We start from the raw sequence: 18,078 nt of genomic DNA, 5'->3' as shown, positions 1-18,078 counted from the left end.
CTTTGTACACTTGTAAAGAAATTTAACAAGAACAAAAACGAGGAAAAAAACTTTTGTCAAGAAAACAACAAAGAAACTCCCACACTAACAAAATTATTTGGCTGAACTGTTAGGAACCACCCTAGTATATAGCCCTATTTAACTCTGCATAAAATAAATAATGAACCCAAACTAAGCTTGATGCTCTTCTATGCCAAATTAAACAAAAATGACAAAACCACTCCACAAGTATATGGAATGACTTCTCTTGGGGTTTGTCTTGTCCAAGAGTTCATTAAGTAAACCTCACAAGCACACTCAGATAGACTGGTCCAGCACCAAGGCCCTATCTCTGCATGGTCATTCTTTGCTTTGGAGTTCCAATACTCCATATTACCTTTAGTTTCTGAACTAAAGTTCTCATAACAGCAACAGATCTTGATCATCAACTTGGACTGTTTCTGTGGCTGGTTCATATCCTCCATGTGGATCTTCCCTCGAGTTCTCAACATTCTCTCTCTTTGTATTTTGACTTCTTTGTCTTCCGATTTGCATCTTCAGTAAAAAGAAATATCTTAGATCTTGAGATATTTAAAGATTCGAGATTGATGAATTCCATTTTGGTTCAGTACAATTTAATTTTGTCCTAGAGTCATGATCCTAGAAGTCAATCTATCAATAAGTACCCTACCCTGTGCCTTCAAGCAATATTAACGAAACCCTTAGTCTATTTGGGCATTTGGATTATGAAAAGAAACTATCAGATGACCTGTATTTGATCTCTTCGTCAGGAGTCACTCACTCTTAGTTGTGTGACTTGATCCAGGAGCTGATCATGTTGGAGAGGGCCCATCCTAGAGTCTTAAACCTGTTTGACAATTTTCATGTAAACCTTTTGTTCCTTTTTCTTGTTTTTCTTAGATTTCCTATTTTTATGTATGAAAACCATCACTGCGTCTTTGCTATTATTGTATATTTAATAACAGCATTTATTATCAAACTTCATTCAATACAGTTAAGCTGGTGACACTTTAGCATCTTTTCTCAAACATGGAAGTCTTTGTAGGTTTAGAGATTACACAAGATGGAGCAAATTTTGAAGTTTGTCCACTTAGCTGTATAGGCTGGCCCAGGAGGTGATCCTTTCCCGTTGCACTGTTTACCCACTTCCTAGTAGGGAATCTCCACAGTGCTCCTCCCCAGTACAGTGTATAAATGGCCCCTAGTATGAGTATCAATATTGGTCCTTCTGAAGATGGGAATATTCATATTGGTCCAGTGATTAGCATTTGCCAAAAATGTGATCTTTTCACTTCATATGCACAATCAATACCTTTGCATATCAGCTCACCATACAAATGGAGACCCATACAGATATCTATTAAGAGAAGAGACTGAGAATGGATCTTTTACTTTCTGGAACTCTATAAATCATGAAAGGATACACTTGGAGAATATGTTCTGAACACAATCTTCATGAATAGAGCTGCCTCCAAACATTAAAAATACTTCAACATCATAATACAATCTCACAAAATTCTTGTAGAGGCTAATCATTATAATTTCAAGTAGATGTATAATAAGCTGTTACATCACTATCTTTGTACTAAGGCATTAGAGTCATGACCATGAAGACTAACTAGATCTGTGGGATTCTGTATGTGGATTCTAATGCATCTATTGAAGTGGCTCAACTGAATTCGTCAGATTATTTGCATATCTTCTAGGCTTCTAGCTGCTATTCCTTTTTTTTTCATCCCAAATCAGAAACTGTAAGCAAATTAAGCTGGCTTCAGTATTAAACGGGAAATTCTAGATCCACTAACAAGCTTATCAAATGCAACAAAAATCAATTAATCAAAGATCGGTTAAAGAAATTATATTAGTTGAAAGGTTGTTGTGTCAATTAACTTTAAACCACAACTTGATTGGCAATTTTGTATAAATTTTGTAGAAGACTTGAGAAAAGATATTACTAACCTCCAATTCCAATTCGATACAATATATGACTTATGGGTTTAAGGATCACTTCTTTAAGATAGTGATCTTAAAATAAGTGCAAAGAACGTAGAAAAAAAGGATTGTGAAGCCACCACGCATGGGTTCAATCCCCATCATTTTCCCATCAATAAATGGACCATTTGCTTGCTCCAGAGACAAAATCCAACATTTCCCAACTAGAAAGAATTTCTTCCGTAAAAGGCAATGCCTATCAGGGCTTCCAAACGTACAATTGAAACATAGAAACCTGTCATTAGTGTTGCCTACTTGGATTCTGCCCCTGTTCACTTTTTCGACAAAAGGAGTCACCAACACATTCATTTTGCTTTCCAGGACATTTTTTGGCAAAGTTTTTTTTCTTGACTAGCTACTATTTCACTTCCAATAGTATCCACTGGCTTTCAAGGAATGGAATATCACTAAGCACCTTCTACTATTTCGGATAGTATTTATGGTTCTACCTATGAGGAAATACGAGCCTCCAATTACGAACCAAATGTCCACCAATAAACTACATGGACAAGCACAAATGTGTCACTAAGGACACACTCACAAAATCGACAAAGGTTTTTTTCACAACAAAGCACAAAGAATAAAAAACTATATTTATTATTAATCACCAAAATGCAAGAAAATGCATTACAAAGAATGAGGAGGTTCACCCCTATTTATACACACAAGTGAGTCTCAATAGAGACATTGAAACTAGTCCAACGACTCTATTTGTAGCCGTTGGACTAGTCAACTTTATGTTGACTAGTTTAAAAATAACCTAACTAAAGTAAAAAGAAAAATATTCTTAAGAGAATTTTTCTTCAACCTATTCTCTTTCATGCTTAATTCCTTTATTCTATCAACAATAGAAGAAACTTTACCACTATGCAAAAGAGCCGATTTAGTATATTCAAATTCCGGCATCAAACCATTCACAAATTAATAAAAATGTTCTAGATCGATTTGTCTTTAGCGGAGCTCAATATCTTTGAGAGAATGCTACTTTGGTTCTAGTAGAGCCAATTCTTCTCATAGTTTGGATAACTCGTTATAGTATTCTCTAATACCTTTTTTGCCTTGAGTCATAGTTCAAACTTTACCTTGTAGATTGCACACATGTGCAATATCCTTAAGGGAATACATGTCCTTGAGGTATTCCCAAACATTGTTGGCATGCTCAAATTTTGTAAGGCTAAAGCATTTTTTGATGTCAACTCCGTTGACGAAACAATACATAATCTTGGCATCTCCTACTCTCCACTCATTCCACTTTTTTTCATAATTAGTTGTAGCCTTAGTATTTTTCACATCGGAAAGAGAGACTTCTTTCTTGTTCTCCACCTTAGTGAGAACTAGTTTAAGTTTCGGATCAGAATCAATGACAAATCCCCACAAACCTCTTCTCCAAATGTGATGCTTCATAATTGAAGACCACATAACATAATTCCTATAGTTGAGTTTCATGGGCATGATGGTGACACTTTTTTTGTCATCCATTTTTTACAAAAGAAGAGAGAGAGAGAGAGAGCAAAAAAACATGTGCACCACTTTCACGAACTTTGCACGCGAACCAACAAACAAATCAACCTTCAAGAGAGCACAACTTGATCACACAAACACTTGAGGCAGTTCATGAAGAAGAAAGCAAGCTTGTGTTGCAAACCACCAACACGATCATGAGATAGTCACAATTTCATGAACCAACAAACTTTCTTCAATTTCAAAGAGCACCTTGCTCTGATACTATGTGAGGAAATATGAGCCTCCAATTACGAACCAGAAGTCCACCAATAAACCAAATGGACAAGCACAAATATGTCACTAAAGACACACTCACAAAACCCACAAAGGGATTCTTCACATGAAAGCACAAAGAATAAAAAAATATTTATTATTAATCACCAAAATGCAAGAAAATGCATTACAAAGAATGAGGGGGTTCACCCATATTTATACATGTTGAAATTACCAAAAGAAAGTAGAGAGAGAGGTTAGGGTTAGAGGAGAAAACAAAAATATTCTATTCAATCCATATCGTGAAAGAGAGACCTTTACAAATAAAGGGGTCGACCCCCTTGAGACTTCAAAAAGTAAAAAGACTAAAATGTCTAGTATACCCCTTCTTTATAGGGTATGTACATATTAGTCTAATAGGTTACTTTACATATCTTTATGATACACTATATTACACAAACTTTCAATACTCCCCTTCAAACTTGGAAGGATGTAAAGGAATCGGTCCAAGCTTGGAAAGGAAAGAATTGAAATGCAAAGGAAAAAGACTTTTTGTAAATACATCCGCAATTTGATTCTTTGAGTTGACATGCTCCAAAGCTATAACAATATATTTCAATGTGCTTAGTCCGCTCGCGAAACTCTGGATTCTTTGCAATATGATATAGTTGAGTTTTTTTTCACGTGAAATTCTCACGTTCCTTTAATAACCATCGAATCCAAATAATCTTAGCCACAACTTGGTCATCGCTCTGTATTCAGCTTCTGCAGTTGACAATGCAACTCTTTGTTATTTCTTACTCTTCCATGAGATCACAGAGTTTTCAAGAAAAACACAAAACCCTGTAGTAGAAAGTCAATCTCGAATAGAGCCTCCAAAGTCAACATCACAGAAGACTCAACTCTTTGTAAGACAAAAACGAGAAAAACATGTCAGTGTGTTATAGAGTCTCTGACATACCTGATAATCTAGAGTACGAATGTCAAGTGAACTAATCTAGGAACACACATAAATTGACTCACTACATGAATTGCATAAGTGATATCTGGTCTGAATATAGTCAAATATAAGGCTCCCAACCAACTATATGTATAATAAAAGATTCTCCAGCTCAACACCATCAATTACCCTCATCTTCAAGTTTGCATCCATGGAAGAATTTACTTGTTTGAAGCCATCTCTCAACCTCGCTTTCACAACCAAATCTATAGCATATTTATGTTGGGACAAGTATAGTCCCCTAGGAGAGTAGGCTATCTCAAGACCAAGAAAATACTTCAAACGCCCCAAGTCTTTTATTTCGAACATATTGGCCACCTTATTTTCGTCTTTTCAGTCTTCTTTATATCATCTCTAGTGAGAACTATATTATCTACATAAAGAAGCAATATACATCTTCCAAAAGCAGAGGAAGACACAAACAAAGCAGGATTGTGATGACTCTGCTCAAAACCAAGTAACCTCACTGCTGAACTGAACTTCTCAAACCAAACTCGAGGTGCTTGTTGGAGACCATATAGAGCTCCCTGAAGCCTGCACACTCTGCCTTCTGGATTTGAGTATCCTTGTGGTAATTCCATAATGTTTTTTGTAAATCCCCATTCAAGAATGCATTCTTGACATCTAACTGCTAAAGATTCTACTGTTGCATGGCAGCTACGGCTAGCAATGTACGAATTATAGTCATATGAACCACTGGAGCAAAGGTTTCTGAAAAATCAATGCCAAAATGCTTATTGTATCCATTTGCTACCAATCTGGCTTTATACCTCTCGACTGACTCATCTTCCTTTGTCTTTACCTTATACACCCATTTGCTGTCAACTATGTCACATGGGTGTGGGTGTGGGTGCGGCACTTTCAAAAAACTTGGGTTTGGGGGTGCGACAAAAAAAAGTATATATATATATATATATAATTTTTAAGTTTTAACATTTAACAACATTAACACTAATAAAATAAAAAACAATTATCATAATATCATCCAATCAATTCATCATCATGCATGCAATAAATCAAATTAACAATCTACAATTCTATTCTGCATCATAAAAACCAACACCATAATTATAAAAACAATCAAACAAGTAAAGCAGAAAAGAAGTAAATTATATAGTATACTAATAAAAGAAACAAAAAATGCATAATTACATACCAAAAGTATCTCCTACACAACGTATATGACGATGAGATAATTGATCCTAATAATTTTCTTCTTCATCATCAAATGCATCAGTAGAAGGAAGACTGGACTCAGATAAATCCATGTTTGTAATGTTGAAATCATGCTCTCCCTCTAAGTCACACTCTTCTGGGTTTACATTCCAAAATTTAGATGATCCTTGTCAGCATTACAAACCCAATTTGAAAATTTTAAATACAAGTATATTTAAACGAAAAAATTAAAAAATAGTTAAATAACTAAGAGCAAATTAATACCTGTATTCATCATTGGTTCACAAAATTAGTCAAAGATTTGAATGAACATATACTAAATCATCTGCACGTTGGTTGGTGAGTTTGTTTCTCTTCATGTTGTGGATTTGAGAATATGTGCTCCAATTTCTTTCACAACATGATGAACTAGCAGGCTGGGATATCAATCTCAATGCAAGACGTTGGAGAAGAGGTGTTTCTGATCCAAATGTTGGCTACCATGTAATAGGATCTATATTATCCTTCTCTCTCGCGAGTAATGTTTGTCCATATAATCTCGAAGATGCAATTTTTTCAAACTCTTGTGTAACTTGATTTAAAATATGTGATTCTCGATAAAGTCTTGTCATACACATTTTTATGCCTTGATAGCTCTGGGTCTAAATTTTGAGGGACACGACCAATGCCACCTTCCTGTCACTTTTTTGCATAATATTTTGGATTAAGAGAAGGTGTCATGCAATGCAAATGAGTGTTGTTCTTATCCCATCTTCTGACTAAAACTGAATGAATATGGTTAAAAAAATCAGAATCATCCAACGCAGGATTTTTTCCTTCATGCTTGAAAACTACAACTTGTATTTTTTCAATCATATTATCCCACGTTTCATAAACTTTGTGAAACATGGTCTCATCCTTGTCAACTTCTCTCAACATTTCCCAAATAGGTTGAGTAAATTGAAGAAAATATACGACCCTGTTCCAAAACTTATCATCAACAATAAATTTCTTAATTTCTTGAGCCTTGACATCATCATCAACACGATAGAATGTCCAATTCTCATCAATCACCATGCTAACCAAAGCATTTTTCACTTCCTTAATCTTCTTCACCATCACAATGATGGATGCAAAAAGTGTTTCAGCGACCTTCAACAATTTCAGGCCAGAATGCCTATTAAATATAACATTAGCATGATGATGGTTGACAACAAAATTCCTAATGTTTTTGATATTTTTTTCTAAGTCTTCAATCCATGAACATAGAACATATGTTGGTGAATTTTCTTCTTCTTTGGGGATTCAGATGCTCTTGAGGGCCAAATTCAAGCTTTGTGCTACACAGGGAGTCAAAAAAATATGAGGATACTCACTCTCCAAACTCAATGCTGCACTTTTACAAACTAGAGCATTGTCTGTGATGATTTGTACTACTTTCTTATCACCCACTTCTTTTATTACTCCTATAAATAACCCCTTCAAATACTCAACATTTTTATATTCCCCCGATGCATCAACTGCTTTCAAGAATACTGGGCCACTAAGCGAAGAAACAATGAAATTGATTAGTGGACGCCTTTAAATATCTATCCACCCATTAGAAACAATGGAAACTCTATTTTTCTCCTATGAATATTTTTTAATTTCTAGCAATATCTCTTCTGCAAGAAGTGTGGTTCATATATTTTCTGAGCTCGGAGGTACATAGCCACTCAAATTACAATTTGCCAAAGAAGTAACTAAATCCTTCCAATAAGGATTTCTAGCTGCATTAAATGAGAGTGAACTAGAATAAAAATACCTCGCTACTTTTCTATTCATCTCCTCCCTTCCATATGTATTGAATGATGCTTGTATCGTTCCTCTTCCTCCACCTCCTACATTCACTTTTCTTTTTTTTTTTAGCATCTTCTTGGTGGCTTAAAAATGACACTAATTGCATAAGAATCATTCATTGTCTTCCTCTTCTCATATTCTTCATGTATTTTCTTGTATTAAAATGTAAAACTGTACATATATATAATAATATTATTAATTATATATAAAAATATATTTTTCATTTCTTTCTTTTCTGTAACTTTTTTTCTTTATTTTCATTTTTTGTCTTTATGTCATCTAGTTCATATTGAACTAGAATGATTGTTGCTGGTCAAGTCCTGTCCAAACTTGACTAGCAATAGAGCTGTTGGACACAGTCCAACAACTCTATTGAGTCCTCTTTTAGCTATGTATATAAAGGGGTGCAACCCCTCTTGTATTCCATTCTAATGCTTCTTAAGCAATTGATTTTTCACATCATTAAAGAATACCTTTTTATTTTTATTTTTATTTTTATTTTGTTTCCAGTTATACCCTTTTTAAGGGTTATGCTTTAGTGTCATTCATGACACTTTCCCTTGTGAATCTAAGCTCGTGTTTCGAAGATCCCTATTTCATTTCATGGTATCAGAGCCGCGGAAGTAATAGATCTTGAGAAAAATTTGCCTCGGTTTTCATGCCCGTTTGCAAAAGTGTTCGCCACTTGAAAAGAAGTGTTTTATCACTTCATTGGGAAAGATTTCACATCTTGTTGTATTGTATTTTCTTCTTTCTTTTTCATTTCTCTTCTCGTTTCTCTTCTATCCCTATTCCTTCTCTCCTTGTAATCAATGGATGACAATGATAAAGTCACCATCATGCCTATGAAACTAAGTGATACAAATTATGTAACATGGGCTTTAATCAAGAAGCACCATATATGGGGAAAAAGCCTATGGAGGATTGTGGATGGTTCCGATTCGGAACCTAAACTATCTCTTACTAAAAAGGAGGGAGATAAGAGGTCCCTCTATCGGAAGAAGAGAAAACCAAAGCTCTTGCCTCATACGAGAAGAAATAAAAAGAATGAAAAATATCCTATGCGAAGATAATGTCATGGCTTATCAATAGCGTTGACATTAAAAAATGCTCAAGTCTTGCCAAATTTGATCATGCCGATAAGGCATGAGAATACCTTAAGAATATGTATTTCCTTAAAGTTATTGCATACGTGTGCAACCTCTAAGAAAAAGTTCGAATGATGACACAAGAAGACAAAACTATTCGTGAATATTACAATGAGTTGTCCGAACTTTAGGAAGAACTTTCCCTTTTAGAACCAAAGTGGTATTGTGCAGTAAACATCGAGCTTCGTCAGAAACAACTCGATGCTGAACATTTTTACCAGTTTGTCACTGGATTAAGGCCGAAATTTGAAACCACTAAATCGACCCTCCTTCACTGGGGAAAATTTCCTTCTATTGTTAAAACTATTGAAGAGTTAACAATGAAAGAAAATCATCTCTGGAAAGGTTCTTCAAAAATTGAAGATGATTTCGTTTTAGTCGTGTCTAGACTAGGAAATCATGTTCGATCATATCATCACTTTAACCGACAAAATGGTGACTATGATAAGAAGAAAGTTATTTGTCATCACTGTCATGAACCGGGACACTACAGACCACAATGTCCCAAACTTAAGGAGCTGAGAGAAAAAAGAGCTGCAATTGCTGGATCGGAGCCTAAAGATCAGGATGCAGCAGTTTCCCTAGCCCAACTAATGGAGATTTTTCAGCCTCTCATCAAAGGTGCCTCTTCCTCATCTGAAGCTTCAACCGGCGCAGCAACCTCATCTTTTTTTTATCCAGGTAAAATTTCTTGGCTCCTCGAATCTGGTGCATCTTTTCATATGACCCTAAATAATCAAAGTCTATCCAAATGTGTTAAAAATAAAACAAGTGTCTTAAAGATCTTTACTGCTGATGGGACTTCTCTTGAAATAGAAGGAATTCAATTTTGAACAAATTTATAAAACAAAGAAATTTTCTATTCCAGAAATTAGACATGTTCCCAAATTAAATTTAAATATTTTATCTATATCTAAATTTTTTTATTATGGGTGTGATATTTCATCTTCTTCTTATGGTTGTTGGGTACAGGATCGCCAGTCAGGCAAGCTGATTGGGGAAGGCCATAGAGAAGGAGGACTCTATTACATAGATTTTTTGGAAATGCCGAAGGAAGCTTTTTGTTATAATATTTAGAAAATAGAGTTAGAACTGTGGCATAAGAGACTTGGTCACCCACATATAGCCAAAATTCAACATTTTCCAAATCTAGAGAAATTTTGTAACTCTGAATCATTTGATTGTAAAAATTATATTCTCAGCAAAATGAAAAGATTACTATTCAGAACAAAACCTTTTTCTCTTCAAGACCACTTGAATTAATACACTCGGATGTTTGGGTCCTGCACCAGTAATTTCTAAAGGAAGATTTGTTTACTATGTTATTTGTGTCAATGATTTCTCCCGACATACGTGGATTTACTTTCTCAAACATAAGTCTGAAGTATTTTCATACTTTCAAATTTTTCATAATATGGTTAAAAACAAGTTTCAAAATGATATTGTTATTTTTCGCACAGATTCAGGGGGAGAGTTTTTATCCACAGATTTTCAAAATTATCTTAAATTGCATGACATCACAGATCAAAGATCTTGTCCTTATATACCTCAACAAAATGGACTGGCGGAACGAAAATATCGCCATATTATAGAAACCACTAGGACTTTATTAATAGCAAATCAAGTCCCGAAAGACTTTTGGGCAAAAGTTGTCTTAACTGTCACCTATCTTATTAATAGGATGTCATCTTCTTCGTTACAAAATATCACTCCCATTGAAAAACTTATGAACATTTTTCCAGACTACTCTAGACTAAGAATATTTGGGTGCAAATGTTTCATATTTACTGACAAAAATGATAAACTTTCCTCTCGTGCGATTCTCTGTGCCTTTTTAGGATATGCTGAAAATCAGAAAGGTTATAGATGTTTTGACTTAAAAAATAATAGACTAAATGTGTCTAGAAATGTTTCCTTTCTTGAAAATGAGAGCTGCTTTGATTTTAGAAAATTAAAAAGCGTCACTGACTGCTCCTTTTTGCTAGATCTAGCATCAACATCTAATAAATATGACCTTGACTGTAACTTTGATGATGATCAAAGAATTATTGATCTTAATCATAATGTTGAAAATGAAGAAGTTCATAGGGATACTAGTATTCCATATTCCAGGCGACAAGAGTCTAATCCTCCATGTGCACTTGAAAAATATTCTAACATTCCAACTGGACAATCATCCAGAGTCTCGAGGCCTCTAGAAAAGTTTGTATCATACGAGTCTTTCTCACCCACATATAGGGCAGTTATTGCATTAAGTCACTCATATGAAGAACCATCCACATATTTTCAAGCAAAAAATGATATCAAATGGATAAAAGCCATGAAAGCTGAATTAGATGCACTTGAAAAGGCTTCTACATGGAATATTCAAGATCTTCCTCCAGGTAAGAAAACTATAGGATATCGATGGGTTTATAAAATTAAAACCAAGAGTGATGGTACTCTTGAAAGATATAAAGACCGTTTAATAGCCAAAGGTTATGCCCAAGAATATGGGATTGATTATGAAGAAACCTTTGCTCCGGTGGCTCGTATGACAACTGTTTGAACCTTAATTGCCTTAGCTTATATAAAAAAATGGTCTATTTTTCAAATGGATGTCAAAAATGCATTTTTAAATGAAAAGCTAGTTAAAGAAGTATACATAAACCCCCTCCTGGTCTAAGTATTCCTAAAGGTAAAGTCCTTTGCATAGAAAAAGCTCTTTATGGACTTAAACAAGCACTGAAAGCTTGGTATGATAGGTTTAGTTGTGTTATGATTGATATTGGTTTTCAATTCTGTTTAACTGACATTGCTTTGTTTATTAAGAATTCTGATGCAGGGATCACTGTGCTTCTTCTCTATGTGGATGATATGATCATCACTGAAAGCGATAAACAGGGAGTTGAAACGATCAAAACACTTCTTAAATCCATGGTTTTAAAACTCGTTGAGTCAACTCGATGACTCGGCTCGGCTCGACCCTCCAACGAGTCAACCCGACAAGGCAAACTCGGGTTGCCAAGACTCGGGCTTACTCGGCCGAGTCACGAGTCATGGTGTACTCGGGCGAGTTCTGACACATTTGCCTTGACAAAACTCGTTGGAAGGATCTCTTGGACTCGGGCGACTTGGACTGAGTCACGAGTCACTGAAGACCCGCTGGTTCGTGATAATGACAATTTTGAAATTGTTATTACTTTACCTTTTAGCGAAAACCCTTAAAGGGTCTTTAGGGTCTTCGACTCTTCAGTGTTCAAGGCTTCAAGCCTCGACTGAAGAGAGGAGAAGCCGAGAAGGTGTGGTGCGGCTGCAGCTCCAGCCATCCGACGATAACTCCAACATGAACAGCGACGCCGGCAAGGAGTTTCCGGCGTGAACAGTAACTCCGACAAAGACACATCGACGGTGAACAGTAAGGCATCATTGCAAGGAGTTTCCGACGAAGGCACAACCTGTTTTTTTGCATTTTGTATTTTCGGTGCAAACAATAACTCCGACGAAGGCACAATAACTTCGGCGTGAACAGTAACTCCGACGAAAACACATCGACGGTGAACAGTAAGGCGTCATTGCAAATCCAACGCATCTTCTCCAGCAAAAACAGTGCGTCGCCGCATGATTTTCCGGTCTGATTTGTGAAGGTATATATGTTGTATGCACACTCAAATCAGAACTTAGTGGTGTGTACTGTGCACACACGCAAGTCTGATTTCTTTTGTTGTGTGTCATACGCACACAATCTAAGGAATACCTTAACGGGTACAGGTTTTTGCAATTCTGATTTGGTTTTGATTTTGGGTTCTGCCTGTATCGTTAAATTTTTTTTGGGAACGAAGCAAGCACATTGACGGTGAACAATAAGGCATCGTTGCAAATCCGACGCATCTTCTCCAGCAAAAACAATGCGTCGCCGTGCGATTTTCCGACGCAATTTTCTGGCAAGATTTGTGAAGGTATGTATGCTGTAACTCAAATCAGGTTAGTGGTGTGTACTGTGCACACACGCAAATCTGATTTCTTTTGTTGTGTGTCATACGCACACAATCTAAGGAATACCTTAACGGGTACATGTTTTTTGGATTCTTATTTGGTTTTGACTTTGGGTTTTGCCTGTATCATTAATTTTTTTTGGGAACGAAGCAGGCACTAATGGTTTTTTATTGTTGTTGTTCATGCATTGATTGGTTTTTAGCATGCATGTGTTAATAACTTAATAGTAAAAAAAATGATAACTTGCTTATGCTGATGAGCATATACAATGTTCAGTTTATGTGCATTATGTACCATGTATAGTTTTATGTGTGCATCGATTTTTGGGATCAGGTGCAGTTTTGATTCTTTTGACCCACTTGTAAATCTATTTGCAAGGTTCAGGTGGACTGAACCTCAATCGATTGGAGGATTCATGTGGACCGATCCTCAATCGATTTCAGGGTACATTTCACTGATATGGTTTTCATAAGATCTGCAGATATGCCTTGCTAATGTTATACCTATCATGTTTATCGACTTTTTCAATCGATCTCCAAAAGTCTTCTTCCTTATGGAAATGGGGAAACCACCGAGCCTGAGGCCATCCAAGCAACCCATTTGGGTCTTTCGATTGCTCAAAATTATTATCAAAAAAATGAAAACACAGATATGTTTCCTTGAAGTTGTTAATTACCTTGCTTTTTATGTTTTGATTGTCTAAGAAAAAAATAGATACGATGCATAAATGTCACATGTAACCCTTTGTTCTTCTAGGGGTTCTTGTCTATCTTAAAAGTACATGATTTTTGCAACGTGTCAGAGGAAACATGGCATGACAAGGACCCTGTGTGGAATCATAACTTTGTGCATAATCTACTAACGTATCTATGTTTTTAACTTTTCAAATTTAACAGTTTTAGATTTATCAAATCATCAAAGAAATGTCAGAAGAAGGATCTTCAAGTACTCTAACAACATTCACTAAAGAAAAGGACCCTGTGCGGGATTTTGGTTTACCACTTGATAAGAAAAAGAAAAGGGTAAAATGTACTTGGTGTACAAAACAAATGAGTGGTGACATTAATAGACTTAAGTATCATCTTGCTGGTATTGAAGGAGAGGTGGAATCATGTGACAAAGTCGAAGAATCTGTAAGAAAAAAAATTGTAAGAATTTGGAGTCATTTAAGGAACACAAATTATATAAGAGAAATATCGTAAATGAGATTGGTTCCTTTGTTGAAGTAAATGATAATGATATGGACTTGTCAGATGAAAGTGATGAGTCTACAGAGAAAAGATATATAAAAGGAAAAAAATTGATGAATGATGCCCAAAAGCATAATCTTGATGCTTTTGTTCAAGTGAAGGCAGGGTCTCCATCAATGAAACAACTTGAAATAAAAGCAGCTTTGGATAGAAAAGCTAGAGATAGGTTATGTTCAGCTATTGCGAGACTTTTTTATCATTCAGCCATTCCTTTCAACGCAGTCAATTCTCCTTATTTTACGAAGATGATTGAAGTTTGTTCCTCGGTAGGAATGGGATTGAAGCTGCCTTCTTCATCTGAGATTTCTGAAAGATTATTACAAGAAATTAAAAAAATTGATGATTATTTCAAAGAATACAAGGAGTCTTGGGCTGAAATGGGTTGTTCTATTATGGCTGATGGTTAGAAAAATGCAACACAAAGGACATTGATAATTTTTTTGGTTCATTGTCCAAGGGGTATTTACTTCTTGAAATCAGTTGATACAACAAGTATCGTGAAGAATCGAGAAAATTTATTAAAATTATCTGATGAAGTGGTGGAAACAATAGGTGCAGAGAATGTTGTTCAGGTATATATCATTTTGTTTTTTTGTAATTTTCTATTGAACATTGATATTTATAATTTGTCTAGTATGTTAATAATGTTTTGAAATTGAAAAAAGGCAGATAATCACAGATAATGCAGCCAACTATCAAGCAGCTGAAAAGATGTTGGAGGATAGGAGGAAAACCATATTTTAGACTCCTTGTGGAGCTCATTGCATAGATCTCATGCTTGAAGATTTGTCTAAGAAAAAAAGCATAGCTGGATGTGTGGAAAAAGGAAAAAGGATCACGAAGTTCATTTACAATCATGCTTTTGTTTTGAACCTAATGAGGACTCAATTTTCCAATAAGAAATTTTAAGGCCGGTTACTACAAGATTTGCCACTAATTTTATCATGCTTCAATCTATGATAGAACATCGAAGTGGTCTTAGAAAAATGATGGCATCAGATGAATGGAACAATTCAAAATATTCATCATTTGCTGAGGGAAAAGAGATGGAGGATATTTTATTGAATAGTAATTTTTAGAGAGTCGTAGAATCAATAGAACCTCTAGTCAAAGTTTTGAGAATGGTCGATGGAGAAGAAAATCCTACAATGGGTTATCTTTATGAAGCTATGGATAGAGCCAAAGAGGCTATAAAAGAAATTCATAACAATGAGGAGAAAAAGTACAAACCTTATTGAAAAATAATCGACAATCATTGGGAAAATCAACTTCATCACTCTTTTCATACAACAACATACTATCTTAATCTCAAATACCACTATAGTCCACAATTTTCTAAGGTATGTATTTGTTTATATCTTTTTATTAATTATTTTAAATTCTGAATATGAACTTTCTTTTATCAATTATCATTTTAATGTATTTGACTATTTTCACTATTTCATGTAATTCACAAAACATCCTGAAGTAAGGCGTGGTTTAATTAAATGTATTGAGAAGTTGGAGCCAAATATTTCAGCTAGAGTAAGAGCATGCAAGCAACTTGAGTTATTTGAAGATGCAAGTGCAAAATTTGGTACTTCTATAGCTGTTATGACTAGAGATGAGCACAAGTCAGGTGATCTATCTTTAACATTATTGTTGTGTTGTGCAAAAGAATATTTCTCTAATCAACTTTACATTTTTGTGTGTTTTGGGTTTATGCAGCAATGTGGTGGAAAATGCATGGAATATGTGCCCCCGATCTCAAAAAAATTGTTATTCGTATACTTAGTCAAACATGTTCTTCATCTGTATGTGAACGAAATTGGAGTACCTTTGATCAAATTCACACTAAGAGAAGAAATAGATTAGCTCAAAAGAAACTTAATGACTTAGTGTTTGTCCATTATAATTTACGTCTGAGAGAAAAGCAATTAAAGAGAACACGTCTTGACTCAATTTCTTTGGACAATATATATTTGCATACACCAATGGATGAATGGGTCATGCAAGAAAGAGTTTTAGATGGAGATGAGGTAAAACCATAAAAGTTTGTTTGATATTTTAACTTGATTAAATTTCTTTTAATTTAATTTTTTGTCTTTCTCTGTTACATGCTAACTCAAATGTGTCATATTTTATTGAATGAAGGATTTCTTAAAGGACTTGGAGATGGAAGTTGAAAACATTGAAGAAGCTAATCTTATTGATGATGAAGGTGGTGATGGAGTTGAAGATGAAGATACAAGAGAAAATGCGACCACTAGTACTCCAATTCAGCCATTAATTTCTACTTCCAACTCAAGAATTGATTCAAATGAAGTTCCAAATAATAGCACTTCGCCTCTATTTGATATTTGAGTCATTGACTCTTGACTTAAGAATTGAGATATCATATTTTGTAAAAGTGGATGAATTTTGGATGTTTGAAATTTGATTTTGTCATTGTGTTATGATCATTAACTTTATACTTATGAACTTTGTAATTTTGTTATATGGTCATGGGTCTAGTATGGTTATTGCTGATATGCATTGCAGATTGCTCAAGTATGATTATCTTTACTTTAGTTTTTACTCTTACTCTTGTAAGTTTTTAACTTAACTTTACTTCAGGGCTTGTTTCTAAAATATTGAATTATTGTTTTGCTTGGTTGTTCGATTTCTTGCAATTAGATGAGTAATTATAAGTTAGATATAGTTTTACTTAATGTTATTTTACTTATTAATCAATTAAACTAGTAATTAAGTCATTCTACAAACCTTTATATGTTTAAATGATAATTTATATATTGTTTTTCTTTAAAAATCAAAAGTTAACAAAACCCGGTCCGAGTCACCGAGTTGACCTGCCGAGTCACGAGTCAATAAAGAACGAGTCGAGTCTCGAGTCACAGGTTTTAAAACATCGCTTAAATCTCATTTTGAAATGACTGATTTAGGCTTGTTGAGATATTTTTTAGGCATTGAAGTTGCTTATTCTCCTAGAGGATATTTATTATCTCAGACTAAATTTGCTTTTGATATTGTTTTCATGTCTGGTATTACTGATTATAAGAAAGTCGACACTCCAGAAGTTATTAATGTTAAAATGAAGATTGATGATGGAGAACTTCTTGCAGACCCTACTCCTTACAGACAGCTTGTCGAGGCATTTTCCTATATATCCATCACCAGACCAGATATAGCACATGTTGTTCACACAGCAAGTCAATTTCAACATGCTCCTACTTCTATTCATATGGGAGCAATCATGTGTATTATCAGATACATCCAGTCCTCTCTTTCATGAGGACTTTTCTTATCTTCCTCCTCTTCTCTTGATTTAATTGCATATACTGATGCTGATTGGGGAGGTAATCCCAATAACAGTCACTCAACCACTGGTTTTTGTGTTTTTTAGGGGAATCATTCATCTCGTGGAGGTGTAAAAAGCAGCAGAAGGTATCTCTCTCATCCACCGAAGCTGAATACAGAGTCATGGCAACTACGACCATGGAAGTAGTTTGGCTCCGACGACTGTTTGCTGACATAGGAGCTGAAGCAACAAAGGCTTCACAAATGTGCTCTGACAACAAAAGTGCAATCTACATTGCCAGTAACAGAACATTCCACGAACGCACCAAACACATCGAAATGAATTGTCACTACGTCATAGAGGAATATTTACACGGGATAATCGATCTGCCATGTCACTTCAGAATATCAGTTAGCAGGCAGACTTCTTTACAAAGCAAGCCTCTTGCTGCTCCCCGATTTCACTTTCTCTTAGACAAACTTTCGCTCATTGTACCGTAAGTTTGAGGGGGAGTGTTAAAATGTAAAACTATATATATATATATATAATAATAATATATTATTATATATATAAATATATTTTTTATTTCTTTTTTTTCTGTATCTTTTTTCCTTTATTTTTATTTTGTCTTTATGTCATCTAGTTCAGTTTGAACTAGAATGACTGTTGCTAGTCAAGTTCGGTCCAGACTTGACTAGCAATAGAGTTGACAACTCTATTTAGAGT

General features: G+C 34.9%; 1 protein-coding gene across 1 annotated transcript in view; it reads right to left on the bottom strand.

The window, feature by feature from the left end:
* The window catches only part of CDKE;1 (cyclin-dependent kinase E;1), a 56,681-nt gene that overhangs the window by 1,137 nt on the left and 37,466 nt on the right, over positions 1 to 18,078 (bottom strand). The window lies entirely within an intron of this gene.

The sequence above is a fragment of the Nuphar pumila genome, chromosome 14 (genome assembly GCF_984573655.1).
Source record: "Nuphar pumila chromosome 14, dmNupPumi1.hap1.1, whole genome shotgun sequence".
NCBI lineage: Eukaryota > Viridiplantae > Streptophyta > Magnoliopsida > Nymphaeales > Nymphaeaceae > Nuphar > Nuphar pumila.
Note: the sequence above shows the minus strand (reverse complement) of the source record. Positions and strands in the feature narration are given on the sequence as shown.